This window comes from Bombus terrestris, chromosome 6 (assembly GCF_910591885.1).
Source record: "Bombus terrestris chromosome 6, iyBomTerr1.2, whole genome shotgun sequence".
NCBI classification, from domain to species: domain Eukaryota; kingdom Metazoa; phylum Arthropoda; class Insecta; order Hymenoptera; family Apidae; genus Bombus; species Bombus terrestris.
In genome coordinates, this window is record NC_063274.1 from 9,468,178 (window position 1) to 9,483,856 (window position 15,679).

The window sequence follows — 15,679 nt, forward strand, 5'->3', positions numbered from 1 at the left end:
TCTCAATTCTCCTTCGACCTGTTCGTATTCCGAGATCTTCCACGAAGGAACCTTTATTGCATGGTAAATCATAATGCAACATGAATCATAGCGATTCGCTCGAAGAAAGCCGCATTCTAGTCCGAATTCATGGAATCTTTTCTTCAGTTTTCTCGCGTTTGGTCGAGTTCCTCAGGTACTTACACGGACGTTGAGTGTTTTCAATTTACCTTTCGTTCGCTTTTCCTAACTCTATAAAACACTACTTTCGCGCAATGACTGTCTCCGACGAGAAGTCGTGTATCTTTAAGAGCACTTTACACCCATCTAGTAGTTACACGAACGAGGAGTGCATAAATTGAGGAGGGTCAATGATTCGCTACCATGCAGGAAATATCGATTCAACGTTCGACATCCTTAGGTTATGCTCGGTGAAGTTGGTACTTAGACGAAGAGTCGAATGTCAGGAGTTTCCTCTTGGCGTGTTTGCATCGGTGATTTAGGGACTCGCCATTAGTGTTATCAAATAAATATGTGGAAGTGAAGAGTTAAAAGAGAGGCTCTCTCTACTTGAACGTTGAAAATATTTCAAAATTTGTTGGATAAAAAGGGAAAAGGGAAAGTATTCTAGAAATTTCTAGCTTGCCGACATGCAAAATATGGCAATACATATGTGATATTTTAAAAAATGTTTTTAGAAATAATACGTGACGTTTTGTTGTTGCACGCGAGAAATAGCAAGGTTGAATTTGGCCTGCAAACGAATAGAAACAGTTGGCACAAACATATTGGTCAATACGATTCTGTTTTCGCGTTCCAGCTAGTTCTATGTTATAACAATACTTTGTGTACATAAATATAATATGCACGTGAATATTAGTTTACTATATTATTTTTCTCAACGTTCGAGGATCATGAAATCAAAAAATAACGCACAATAGGAAAACCTATCTTTCACGAGAATCGACTCAATCATTCTAATCGGCATTGGTATTTTCCTATTTTCACGTCTAATCATTGGAGCATACAAAGTCATAATCCGAATTTCATACCATCATTTCTAGAACATTTTAAAACTCAAACCGAGGATCTATGTGAAAAATGTTATCGCATAGTTGTTTAATTAATGTGCAGTATCCGCCACGACGACGAAATTCTCTTTATTCGTTGACCAGTAGCCATGGTAACATTGATGCGTCATCGGGAAACTTTTGTCCAGAGAGGAAACCATCGTTCTACTGTCATTGTATTCCTCCTCGCCAGTCTGTCGTGTTTTTCTCGAATTTCTAATGATTGTTTAACCACACGTGACGAGTTCTGTTTTTCACTTTATCGCGAGAAAACAGAAATAATGCGAGGTTATGCGAGTATCGTCGAAATTGCCAGGACATTTCGATAAGAGAAGGGAAAAAGAGCGACAAAAATGGAATCTGGGTCGTAATTGAAAATCAGTGGCGCGAAACACGGCACATTGGTAACAATTGGTAATTGTGCTTTCTTTCGTTGATCTCACGGTCGCGTTTAATTATTGACCGCGTGCGCGATACCGTTTCATTGATGAATACGCGTTGACGAGCGAGTCAAATGTGCTCTTACGATCCGAATAATACGAGCGAACTTTAGATTCTAGCAAACCTGGCCTCAGCATTGATCATGCTTGTAAACGAAGGTTGCGTAGAAACGCGGTCATGTTTTTCAGCATTGATACGCATAATTAATGGCGATTGGACAGCAAACGAAAATTTGCGTCGCGTTTGTAATGAAAATAAACGAGGAAGAGTATTTTATGACAATGTATCTTTATTGAATGTATGAAACTTGAAAATGACTCTTCAAATTGGTTTAATAGTCGTGACGGCGTCTATTGGACATCGAAGTACACAGAAATTCACGCACAAATTCAATTACATCAGTATTCAGACAAATTAAAAAGACGTGTTGATTTGAAATTTTATCTTTTCACAGATCTTCGTTATTTACCTTCGTATGGTTGAAGGATAGCGTTTCCTTTCCATTATAGTTGCTTATTATTTTCTTCGTGTAAGTAGTAAAAATTTATAACGAATATTGTATCTTATCCTTATACAACAATTTTACTTTAAGATTCTGTGTCTATATTACTATTCAAAAATTGGGAATCAATAGTTGAAAAGTTACACCTGATGCGATTATTTCTTGAACACGTATCAATATTAGCATTATCAGTCAACACATGTCAAGAAAATTTACCTGATCGATCATAGCGAGCCATCTTAAGAATCTACAGAAGAATTCCAATTAACCAAAAGTCAGGAAAGTTCAAGAATCCATCACCGTTCGACCTTGTGCATCTCGAAGATGAATTACGATACGTCGTTTGCCATCGATCAAGACCAAACTTCCTCGAGTTCGATCGAACTTCCAACTTTAGAGTCAAATTTCCCTTCTCTCTCGTGTACTAACAACGTCGCTTTAAACGCATAAAATTTGTCCCGTCAAAGACATATTTGTCGTCAGGTATATACGTTGCGAGCCAGGCTCTCCGTTTAACATTCACCGCCAATTAACGATCGCATCGCTCGTAATTCCCAGTACGTGAATCGAAATTGATAATAGTTAACATTGTTCCGTGTCGCGGGATAGCTCGAAGGATAGAATTATTGCTGGAACGGTCGGAGTCGATTTTACTCCGATTTCCACGATGCTCTCCACGCTCTCAGTGCGCCATAAATTTCATTCGTACGTCGCGTCGGGGACAATCGTTAGGGAGTTAATGGGCACGGCGGATCAAATTTCGAGATGTTATGGTACGGTCGTTTACGATGGAAGAAGAAAATGCACGGGAAAGTTAATAGCGTTGGGAGAGCACGGGCAAGCAGGAGAACAATTAAAACCGGGTACGTCAAACGGTCGAACGAGAACGATCGTCTTTTGTACGATGAGTCTATGTGGAACGGACGTAAGTGACGGTTGATTGATTCAACTTGATTGAATAATGGGGAACGTGTGTCAGTCGTATTAGCTGTTTCGTTGTTTATTACCAGTGGACACCAGTTTTAAGAGTCTATACAATAGAACAATTTTATACTCATATTTTATACATAAAATGTATGTTACACAAAACATTTGGGAATAACACTATAATGGAGCAGGATTGTTATTTTCGTAAAAGATGTCTACATTCGTTCGAATACTCGTGTATTAATTGTATACATAGAAACTCGGGTATATGAGTGTATGAGAATAAGTGTTATTATTTGTGGAAATAAAATTTAGATATTCTAACAAGCTACAATAGGTCCTTCTACGGTATTTACTACTAGACGATTAAAGAAAACATTAAGTGATAAATGAGAATAAAGCAATACGCTTTCTTCAGTATTTTATTTTGCTTACAATTAGCTTTGTATAAAACTATGTCACGTTATACGAAATTTTATGGGAATTTAATTATCGCGTTGTAGGAGGATTACGTGCGCGGAAAGTAAAGTAATCTTGTTAGTATTCTTTGATATCATTTACCTTCTCGTTGTACGCTAGTATTAAGATGAAGATATTTTTTAATAAAAATTTGTAAATATGCTCTAGGTAAATTAACATATTATACTTAAGAGTTTTAGGTGGAAACTTTCATACCATCTTTTATCAGGTTGTATTTATTACAAATAATATGTTGGCATTTGTAAACTCGAAATTCTTCAAGAGAAATTAGATAGAAAAATAAATCAACATTACCAGCGGCTATGTATTTTAATTAAGAAAATCGAATCAACGAGTCAAGAACCACTTTTAGAGAATTAATTGTATCGGAATTCCTGGCGACGAGACAGTATCACCGGGGCTAGCTGCAAAATCCTTATTTGCATGTGCCCAAGTTACAACCCCATTCAATCATTCTTAATACCGAATTTATTAACCCGAACTTTATTCTCACGGCTTTATGTACATTTTCAACAACCCTTTTATGCGCCATTAAAGGAAAATTACAGGACGCGACAAGTTACTCGTGTGCAACTTTACACCTTTCCAACATTGCGCAACGATCGCGTGCCCGGTTGCAGTTAGACAGGCAGAGAAAAACGTTGGTTGATGCCTTTCTTTTTCGTCGCCGCGATACAGAGCGTGTGACGCGCGTTAATCCACGCTCGCAAAATTATTTAGACGTTATGGTAGATAGTGTCCGCTGTTCCAGCTCATCATCTCATCAAGAGATCTCGTTGAACGTAATTGTTCCGCATTTACGCAGTTAGCTGCACTCTTACCCGAAATAGCGTGACTAATTAAAGTCTTCCTGCCATAGGAATCTTGCTCCGTTGATGAACATTGCAACTTTCTTTTTCTCGTACTAATTTTCATTAGTCTCAGACGATTAAAAGGAAAGTGTGCTAATGATAATTCGTTGGTTTTACTGTTAGCGTTATTAGTCTGACTGGGAATGAAAGGTACTATGGGTTTAAAACCCATAATTTTATTATTTAAATGATTTGTAGATTTCTTATATACGTATTGATATTTACTACTCGTATGTCTTAGTCTCATGTAATTAGTTTGTAAGACACGAATTTTATGAAAAATGTTACTTTATAGTTAAAGAAGCTGCTAAAGCGTTAAAGATAAGTCACGCTCTATGAAGATGGTGAAAATTATTGATGATTTATCTCCAGAGTTTTAGGTTCTACTGTTTTATAGTATTAAGGTTTAGGATTATCGTTGTAATACTTGATAAGTCTATTTTCATTAACGTGACATTTTCCTTCATGGGGTATAATGTTCCATTCAAAACTGTGTAGCTGTGAAAGAGATATTTTATATAATAATATTATCAGAAATAGATGTCAAGGAAGATTATCCCTTTCGTAGCACCTCATTCCTACGACAACTTTTTAACGAGAGTGTAAAATTAAATTTTTGTATAAAAACAATAATTATAAATTGTATGATATTTTGAATTACATGAGATGGTGAATGTGAATAAGTTAGATAAAGGTTGGCTGATAGCTCTCGACCACTCTATTCACATTCAAGAACCAGCCTGATTAGTTTCGTGATCTGTCTGACACGAAGTTGGAGGAGTAAATGAGCTCGAGTTGCGCGTTTTCGACAGCGACAGAGACAGCGACCGCTATCTTTAAAAGGTTTCGTGGAAATTCACATTTGCTAATATCACGATGATTTTCTGCTTAAGCTAACCTTGTGATTTATCAATTTTTACCCTTTCATAAGCAAAATTTCCTCTCACATTATAAACCGTTAATTTCCAGTAATTCGAGCAGATCAACAAAAATCAACTTGAGTGGAAATCAAATCACTTTTTGAAATATTATAAATTCATAGTGGACTAATATTCGTGTTAATAAACTTTCGCTCTTTTAAATACGAAACCTATCCTTGTTTTTCTCTTTCAATAAATAAAAATTTTTTACAATCTAAGCTCCTGCACGCTTACATACTCACGCATGTTTATATCTATTTATATCTATATCATATGAACGTTTGCTTGTTTTTACAAACTTTCAATTGCCTCCTTTCAGCCATTGTCATCGACAGTTCGAAAGTCTTTCTCGCCCTGCGATGAAAAGATTGATTACAACTAAACGAAGAAGCACCGCGAGAGCACGACAAACGCAATTAGAGACACGAGATTGAGACCTGATTTTGTTAGCTGTGGATCTTTGGTCGGTGTTTGTTTTACACGATAACAGGATTCCATAAAGATAACGTAAACATAGATCCCGTTGTCTCATCGGGGAAAACGTCTTTTTCATTCCCTCTGTCGCATATTCGCGCCTTCTCTTCCCTCTGTCGGTCCGCGAAATTGGTTTTCAAGAAGAAGTAATCTCGAGCTCCAAAGAGGTCCAATGTCCCAACGGAGGAGTACCTAATGAAGTGTACGTGAGAAACAAGTCATCGTCTGGTAAGAAGACCCGCGGGATGGCAAACAACAAGACTGCGGAGAGGCTGCGGTGAGAATCTTTCGTTCGTCAAGCCGTGCGAACCCGTTGGAAAAAGAACTTTCCCGAAAGTTCTCCACCCTCCAATCTGTAGCGCTCCTACTCGCACGTGCTACCACGAAACGACTTTCGCATCCGAGCATTTTCTTTCGACGAATCATCGGCCACTTTCGTCCGAAACTTTCGTTCAAGTTTACCTATTTGTTTAACGCGACCACTGGCGGATAGGATACCCTTAACAAGCTGGCTGATCGCGTTTCATCGGGAAAACCATGATGGATGGCTCCTATATGGTGTTACCTAGGTAACTCGTATGTGGTATATACCTTCTGCGAGTCGTTTACCGTGGTAATGTTGGGGATAATGAGAGAATTTTTGTTTGGTTTCTTTACCTAAGGAATGGCTTCTTTCCGTTTCTCCTGTCTCAGGCTGGAAGCCTTGGTTTTTAAAACGGAGGGTGGTTTGGATCATTGAAATGTTAAAGCAGGTTTTAGAATTGATTGGAGAATATTTTGTTATTGAATTCTAGGATTGTTGGAGTACGTATTGAGACATTTTTTCAACCTTCGCAAATAACTATTAAATTATATTTACATCCGATATTGTATGTGAATGCACGTATTCTACATTACTGGAAATATTTAGATACGTTTAACGAGCTACGTTTTTCAATGCTAAATAGTAGAAGTTAAATTTCTAAATTGTTTGAAAAATATGTAACTCGTGTATGCGAAATATCTGTCCCATAGAGAATAAGATGTTGGAAGATAATTTTGTCGCCATCGTTAGAATTTGTAGGGTACACCTTGCAGCACATTATATGGCTCACCTAGCAGCTGCATTCTAAAGCGTTAAAATTGATACACGAGGGAACGTAAGTACATGTAATAAAATGTTGAAGAGAATAGTCATACGGGAGCCGAGTATCTGGGGCAAGTCTCGTGTCTTTTTCGGTAAGAGATGGAAAGAACAGGGTGATTTAAGGAGCTCCAGCTTCCTATATCCTCTTTCTTTTTTTCCTTTTTTTTGCGATTGCAACAATGCATTTCCGTGGCGCAATTGCATTTTACTTTCTAAATAGAATCCACATATTTTGGACGCAGGAATCCATTCGTTTCATCATATCTCCCATGCACAATGAATATATTATAAAACATTGTTATGTATCTTCCCTGTGTTTTAAAATATTCAATTGCAGTGATGCAACATTCAAGTATTTTTCAGAAAATCCCAAATTTCTCGGAAACGTTACACAACAAGAAAGATGAATAATATTACTATTTTATACCTATTTATTTTATTTCTAAGCAGTATCACACTCGAATTGTCGCTTCCAGATAAAGCTTTATATTTTACGGACAAGGTTGTGTCAGTCAAATAAAGATGAATCCCATGGTGTTATTTAATATCAGATGCAACAAGCTGCGATATTGCTTGAATATTAACGCTCCCCTCGAAGCGGACAGGAGTAACTCCTGGAAGCCTCAAACAATGCTAACTATAACAGCCGAAGCCATGAAAGCCTCTAAAACCACAAATGACACTTATGTTGGGTCACCCTATATGGAACTTATAGAAGGTTGGCAAGGACCCCTGTTGTGCTCTTCTGAGGGTCAAGTACCAAAACTCGCCCAACCTATCGTATGACAGACCTCGCTGAACTGCAACATATGAACGCTTTGGTCTTTCTCTTTGATACTCTCATTGACAATAGTTTGTAACACCCTAGGTGGGCAATCCTGGTGGGTAGCTTTGGATATATTGTCTGTCAAGGGATATGAAGAACGAGGAAGTGGCAGTAAACAATTTTAAATGTATTTTCTATTATTATGCTGCTAACATCTGGAAGCGAATTTATTGATTCTACGCTTTTCGTGTAAATTGAAAATTTCTAAAAACATACAATAACTGCCAAAAGATGTAGACGGCACCAGTCTAAGATCCAAGATCTAAGATGTAATCTAAATTAATCTTTATTTTTCACATAGAATAATTCTATATAAATTGATTTCATTCAAAAAGTCGAATTATACATAGTACAGTCGTTAATTTTGAATTTCGTCTAAATTACCTCAACTACTTTTTAGTCAACATCAATGGCAAGAAAGATGTCAGCCTCTCAACAGTTATAAAGAAGAAATAGGTGACACAGTTTGACTTAGATCGTGTCATTGGCGGGTAAAATGTTCTAAAGCCCGACAATATCAAACACGACGATAGAACGTGATGAGCAACCGTGGCAGAAGAATTTCAAGTTTTTCCGATGGCGAATGAAATTGAAGAAAGCTGGGGTAAAACCTTAAAAGCTGTCAGGCAATCACGCCGCACGAGTATCGTAAAACTATCCTCGCATTACACGTAGTCCAGCACTTTTTCATGCTAGAGATGAAAGAACTCGATGACTCACTTTTTCGCGATTTCATCAGCGCTTGGTCACGTTAACGAACCTCTAATTACCAGTTAGTGGCTCGATCGTGCCGCGGAATCGTCTAAGATTTGTCCAAGGATAATTTATATGGTAATTAGCCGGTGTGGCCGTAACCTGGTTTCTTTCTATCACTATTTCTCCATCGCTTTTCTGCTCGTGTTTACGTTTGCACAATACAAAAATGAAACTCGAAGAAACAAAACGAGAGAGAACGGGACGAAAAAGGGAAAAGGAAAACGGAGAAAGGGAGAAAGAGACAGAGACACGTCATTCAACATTCGTTACGGCCCACGATGTCTTTGTTCACCGGCGCGTCCCTGTTCGCGGCAACTTCCGGTTTGCAAAGTTTAGCTACGTGCACGCCATAAAACCGTCGACCGAACAAAAAGCGTCATTATGAAATCATCCTTTCCTTCTCCGAGGCTCTCAGCGCTTCTGTTGCGCTTCGAGAGTAAATCTGTATGTACAGCGTGATAAATGTGCCACTTTACGATCCGATAATTACCGCTGCACATGTACGGGTTCGCCATAATTAAGCCGGCGTATGCGATTCGAGTGGCTCGTGCCTCCAGGCCAGAAGCTCTGGCTCGTGCGGTTCCTTTCTTCGTTCTTGCAACTGTTTGCCATGGTTCGGCTAACGGTGAATCGGATGATGGAAAACGTAAAAAAAGAGATTATTAGAAGGTGGATCGTTAATGAGAGTAGTGATTCAAATTTGTGGAAACGTTTATTATTGTGTAGACTTTTAGGGAGGCATTCAGTCATTGGAATTAACGAAGAAGTTTATGGTAGATGTTAGGGAATGTGATTGTTAATTAAACAGTAAGGAGAAGAATATACATAGGAACATATAATCGATTTTATTTTGTTATTTATAAGCAACGTTGAATATGGGCGTACAAGCTTAGTTGGCTGCTCTCTGAATACCAATTTAACTAGCGCGCTTCTTTAAAAATTGGAAAATCAATTTACAACCGTGACGTTAACTACTATCTTTGAATATTCGGTCAGTAGATCTATTTATGGCTATCCCTGCTGTGAAACGGAAATCATAAACCGTTTTTTATATAAAATAGGTAAAACTGCAGCTTTCTGTCTTACAGAACCAATTTAAAAACTTGTAAAATCTTCTGTTTCAGATTTCCATCCCATGAGGAACAGGAAGATCGAGATTTTCGAGGTAAGACCGAGTGATCATTAACGAGTCTGTGTGCGTCTCTGATGTGCTTACGTAGCCTAATGACAGCGCTTTCAAAGAAACGTGCCGTGACTCGATTTAGATGTACGATTCTCGCCGTTTTCAAATCGAGGCGGTTGTTCCTGCTGAGACCCCGTACAGTTTCTTTTCTCATATGTAATGCGTTGCTCGCGTCTCCGGTTCGGATTTTCCATTTTGATTCCAAACAATATCACTCACGACCACAGAAAGGTCACCTGACAGCTAGTACGATTATTACTATGGACGATGGAAGAAATTAATTTTTCACTGACCCGGCCAGCTGGCAATACTAATTATTTACAGTCGAGAGTACTAAAAATTAAATGGCACGCTGTGAGCGAGTTGAAGCAACTCTGCCATTTTTATGATGAAAACAGAAAAAAATAGATGGTCTGGCAAAATATAGCGAATCTGGAAGTCTGGTAAAAATAACACGGAAATGGGAAAAATACAGAAAACAAAGGAAACGAGATTGAAATGAAAATCTCCGATCCGAAAGAGCTTTTTATTTAGCTCGTTAATTGTAGTTGAGGCAGATTTCTCCACTCGTGCGGTGCTTCAGGGCTGCTGTGTCGGTTGGTTGAAATTTGTTAATTTTTAATGGACCATGGCTAACAAACCTAAAAATCCAACTTTTTCTTCCTGTTTCTCTCTCCTCCTTCCACTCTCCGTTGCTTTGAAGTTCCGCCACAGGCTAGGATCTTACTTTTGTTGCATCTGAAATAAAGATATAAACTTTCGCAAGGCGAAAGAGTAGAATTAAAAAATCGTAGACTTGATTCTGTAACGAGGCCTGTTTTCACGAGAAACCTCGCGGAGCCGATTCGTCAGGCGAAGGCCTCGTCCTAAATGCGCTCTCGCCGTTCGTGTTCACCGTTCTCGTCTAATTGTTTGGTAAAAAAACGTCGGCACCACGCCATTCTCGTGCGGCCATTCGGTTAACCGGCAACGAACCCATTCAGATTGCTCGGTCATCGCTGCAAATACTTTTGTTGCCTTTTACCACGACGCAGGCAGGCGTTTCGTGTATCTCTCTGACTGGACAGAAATATAAGACTCGAACGATGTCTATTGTTCCCTTACGTTGGATTCGAGTTTAACTATCTTTTTTTTTTTAAATTATATATCGCTATATTATTTAAATTTTGGGATATTTATATCGTTGCTCATTGAATTTGTATGAGTTGGATTATACAGGCTGCGGCCGAAAATTATGCATAAAAGGGCACGTGGTGATTCTTCATGAAAAGAACTAAGTGTAAGATAAAATCCCATCCGGAGCTTAGTTTTTGAGAAAATCGAATTTAAAAATTTATCAGGTATACTCGAACATGGTTAATTTTGGACTGGACAGGACTAAATAATCAGCAGGAAGTCATTCTACGTGTGAGGATAAATCGAAAGTGTAGAATAACATTTTTTCACAAGGTGCTTTATTTCCGAGAAAAATAAATTTGAAAATCTATCATACGCGACTACTAGGCAGATTCACGACTAAACACGTACAAATTCAATCTTCTGGAAATGATACCTTAAATGGAAAAATTATATTCTTCATTTTTCTATGTTACTACTACATTTTCTTTTTTTTTTTTTTTTTTTTTTATTTTTTCATAAGAAGCCACCCATTTGGCTTGGATATAACTTTAGGTCGCACCCTGTATAGGAAATGGGAAGACTCTGCAAAATATCGAAGTGATAAGAAGAATGGTTTAATGAGAACCACGTTTCAATTTTCTCAAATGATACTACAGTGAAATGTTATACCTTGGATATATTATCAATTATATCAGTTCACAAATTTACAACAGTATTGATTGCAAAGTACGTTTTAGATCGGACACAAGTACCGCAGAGTACGTTTCCCTCCTCAATAAAATTGTAGATACGTGTCTCTATCTCCTTTTCCTTTATAAAAAATCATCACGATATTGTTTATCTTAACGCGGCTAATTGCCTCGTTTATATCTTGTCGTGCCGAGGCACGGGCCACTCGGCACGCAAAGGAGGAAATTTCGAGTAAAATAGTCTGGCTGGTGGAGAAATAAGCCACTCGAGCTTCAATCCGTTCCAGCTTGCAAGAACTGCGATGTTTCCGCTCCCTTTATTAAATCGTCTTGCTACGCTGGAAAAAGTACCGAAGAGCCAGGCGAACCAGGCTATCGCACGTCCTGTTTCGTGAATTTGGCGCACAAGGAGAGATCGGAGGGTGGGCTTAAAACACACACACAGAAACAGTTACACACACAAGCAGAAAAAATACAGAGAGAGAGAAAGAGCGAAAGAAAGCAACTCGTTCCGTTTTCTGGCCTTCTCTGCCCTTTTCTGGGCGGAAGATCCGCCGAATCGTCGTTTCACGGCGTTATCATACAACATGCCCGAGCCTTGAAGTTTTAATGAATCGAAAGAAAAAGTTCCACGCTGAGAAGCAGGGCAAGGTTAATTTCATCCCTGTTGAAAGTTGGAAAAAAGGTGATGTAACGTCTTGAAGCATTTAATCGTCCATCCGCTATTTGCCTCGGCCGGTTTCTTCGTTTTATTTTGAATTACTTTGAGACGAGTAATCTCCTTAATCGGCCTCCCTCGTGCGCTTTCCGGTAACAAAAATAGCGGATTTATTTTCTAAGCTTAGTGAACGAGCTCTGATGGAGGGAACTACGTGTATTTTGCTTTTGGGGAAGAATATTGAATGGTAAAAGATGGTTTTACCACAATTAAGGACATGGATGGAAATAACGTGTTTTATGAAAATCGAAGGTATTTTGCTATGGATAATAACACGATATCGTAGAATAATTAATGCTTACTATCCTTCATGGCAAAATAAATGATTCTATAGTAGACTAAAAATAGAGTTTTAGTTTTCTTTTGTTCTTTCGTTCCTCTATAGTTTTTCAATGTTAACTTCGTATACGACTTAAGATAATCACGTTGGATAAACTGCTTAAGTTGTTGGAGGCATCTGGTTTTTGAATAGCGAACTCGAGGTAAAAGAACCTATTGATGACTTCCTTTCGCTCCGCGAAGCACTGAACAAGCAACTAAAAGTTTCCACAGTTTGGTCGACTTTTTCTGGATTTTACGACGCGAAGATAAAATACACCGCGTTTGGATTTCGCACCGTTTCAAACTTTGAACTTGCTATATGAAAGCGTGAGTAAGGGTAACGCAATTTACATAATTCTTTCATTAAAATAACAAACCGATAATTCAAAGATTTCATATTCGCTTGCTTTACATGTAATATTGTAATATAATATTACTTCGTATTATCTTTCCTCGCATATTGTTTTGAATTACAACTTTTACAATTTTAATACTCAATTTCTCCTTAAGTTTTAATCCAACACTGTTATAATTATCAAAGTAAGCATCTAGAAATTTTCTCAAATAAAATACCGAGATAAAAGTATTCTTTCAGCGATAAACCAGCAAACAAAGTATACGAAGCTTCTTCTCTTTTCATTCTCTCTGGCTGCAAGCAAATAAGTTCTCGTAATCAACGGAAATGAATGCAAAGTAATCGTACAACGGGAGGAAAAAAACGGTTAAACTTTCTCGCGGATCCTTGCGGATTAGGAAACTTTGTCTCTCTTTTGTTCAGATACTGAACACCATCCCCAATAAAACTTCTCGAACCGCCAAGTTCTCTTTGAAACCGACAGACGGTCACGATCAAGCAGCTCGAACGACTTACGCCGTTTATGGAAATAAATTTGGATAGACTGGAACGTTCGCCACGCGTATTCGACGTTGTGCGCGTTAGTTGGAGTGGAAGTTGCGCGGTTCCAGCGCGACGGGACCGCGAAATTCTCCTAAATCCACAAGTACCAAACGATACACACAAAAGCCGGCGACGACCAGTGGCGTGTACGCGTTCGTGATTTATGGAACGCGCTGTAATTGACTTTCATTACGATGCAAATTGCTTCGGTCACGATATCACGCGAAATACCTGTCTAATTCTTACGAGAAATCTGGTTCTTATACAGTTTTTCCTCTTCGTTACTCCATTTTTTCGTTTGTTACTTGAGTGCTGCTATTACGAGCAATAGCTTATGTCAGGAAATAATTATATACAGGGTGATTTCAGTAACTGGACCGCGTGTATGCGTCCAAAAACTTTGATTGATTTATAGTAGCACCGTGTATGATTGAGAAACGTGTATGTTGACAAGCTGATAAACGAAAGTAGTGTTTATCATCTGATTGGGAAATCAACAAATCGTATCATTAATTAATTTGGAAAGTATACGGATATTTTTTCATATGATGAAATATATATTACATTGAAGGAAACAGAATGTCTACGTTTAGTAATCGTTTTATCAGAATTATTCATCTATTGATTTAACAATCGTCAAGTCAAATATTTGATTTATCGCGATCGAAATATCACACAAACGGAACTTTTCACGCTGTTGCAATAATTCATATGGTTTAATCCTGATTCAGGCAAGCTTGCGTTGTTATATTTCATTACAGGAATATACTGCGCTCGTTTTCGTTGTAGAAGACAACAGCATTGTCAATAAACCTGCTCAACCACTGTAGCGTGTAAGGGACTTGTATTTTTACTCGGGTTAAGAATATTTTTAACCGTCTGCACGGTCAAGATATACGAGTATTTGGCTGCCATTTTTAAGCTCTCTCGTGTCTCTCGAAAGAACACGACAACGTGTATTGGCCAGCGCGGCGGAACGTCTGCTTCTTCGCTTTTTAGATTAACTTCTGCTGTAACACGAAAGACGAGACTCGCAAGGAGCCGGAAACGGGTTGGTGAAATTTCCGCAAGTCTTTGAACATGTTTAAGTATCTTACACTAGCCTGAAAACATTCTCTTGAACGGTAATTGAGCGGCGTTATAGTTCCTTTTAGCGGAGATTAACACCACGAAAAAACATTAGTTTAGTGTAGCTGGTCTACAAGAATTTTTACAGAGTTGTAGTAGACTCTTAAATAGAATTTTTAACTGAATTCTGTATATCCTTGTTTTTACGTTGATTAAGTAATTTAGTTCGTACAAATGGTTTATTATATTTACGAGAAACATGATGTATTTTCCCTAATGAGCTGCTAGATAGGTATATTAAAAATGTCTGCACATAAATTTATGCAGAATGAAGGATAAAATATAGTTATAATTATTTGGAATTTTAATATGTTGTATTCGAGTATATGCAAGTGAAAAATCGTAAACTTCATCCATCTGTACAGAATGAAAAACGCTGTTAGTTTGTAGTTTGTAGATATTTATTTGGAAAGAATATATTGCTTGAATTATCACTATTAATGTAGACACTGATTATACCTATATGCGTACTTTGTATTAAATCAGTTAGCGTTATACCGTTGAACAAATTTTTTGCACTGAAATTCTACAAAGTACAGATATTCGTTACGTTTATCTTCATATTCACTCTCAAAGGAGAAAATAATTCGATATTCCTATTGTATATTCAAGGTAGATATTCTTCTTTCTCGTCGACACAGTTACTATAATTAACACGAATAAAAATAAAACGAAATCTAATATGATTTGTAAAAATATACGTATATCGATCTTCGAATCAAAGAAAAGTAACACAAAGTCATAGCCATCTTCTACTTTTAGAAACAAATGACAGTAGCAGTGAGGTCACAAGGGCATTCACACCAGAAAGGTTCATGAAATAAATTTCTCCGCAATTTTCGCGAAATATCGCGGCATCGAAAACTGGAAAAACCTCAGCGGGACCGTAAATGATATCCAAGAGAGGACAATTTTAATTCGATTCTGCATACTGGATTAGTTTCGGATAAAAAGCGTTTAATCTACCAGCAGCTGACTGGGACCGCACGAAATTTTACGAGCCCCGAGGCTCGGGATTTTCCTTTCTTTGCCCGCCATTCGAGGCAAGCACGTGACCCAGCTGAAAATGAACTTGCCGCGTTGGTGGAAAAATATCCGCGAGCTGCCGCGTTTCCTTGGTAAGCCTCGAGCGTATTCTCGCTTTCCTCTCCGTCCTTTCTGATCCTACCGATACAATTAAGGAAGTGCGATAGATCCGTCGCCGAGTTGGAAGAAATAAACTCTTTGACGGTAAATCGGTGGGATCAGAGGTGAAGGAACCAGTTTCTTAT

General features: G+C 38.1%; 1 protein-coding gene across 3 annotated transcripts in view; it reads left to right on the forward strand.

Moving 5' to 3' along the window:
• Nucleotides 1-15,679, forward strand: part of LOC100647898 — a 413,467-nt gene that overhangs the window by 111,327 nt on the left and 286,461 nt on the right. For all 3 annotated transcript variants that reach the window (XM_048406733.1, XM_048406735.1, XM_048406734.1), the window contains one exon: nucleotides 9,477-9,517. The gene's annotated coding sequence lies outside the window, so the exon portion shown is untranslated. The remainder of the gene's footprint in view (nucleotides 1-9,476; nucleotides 9,518-15,679) is intronic.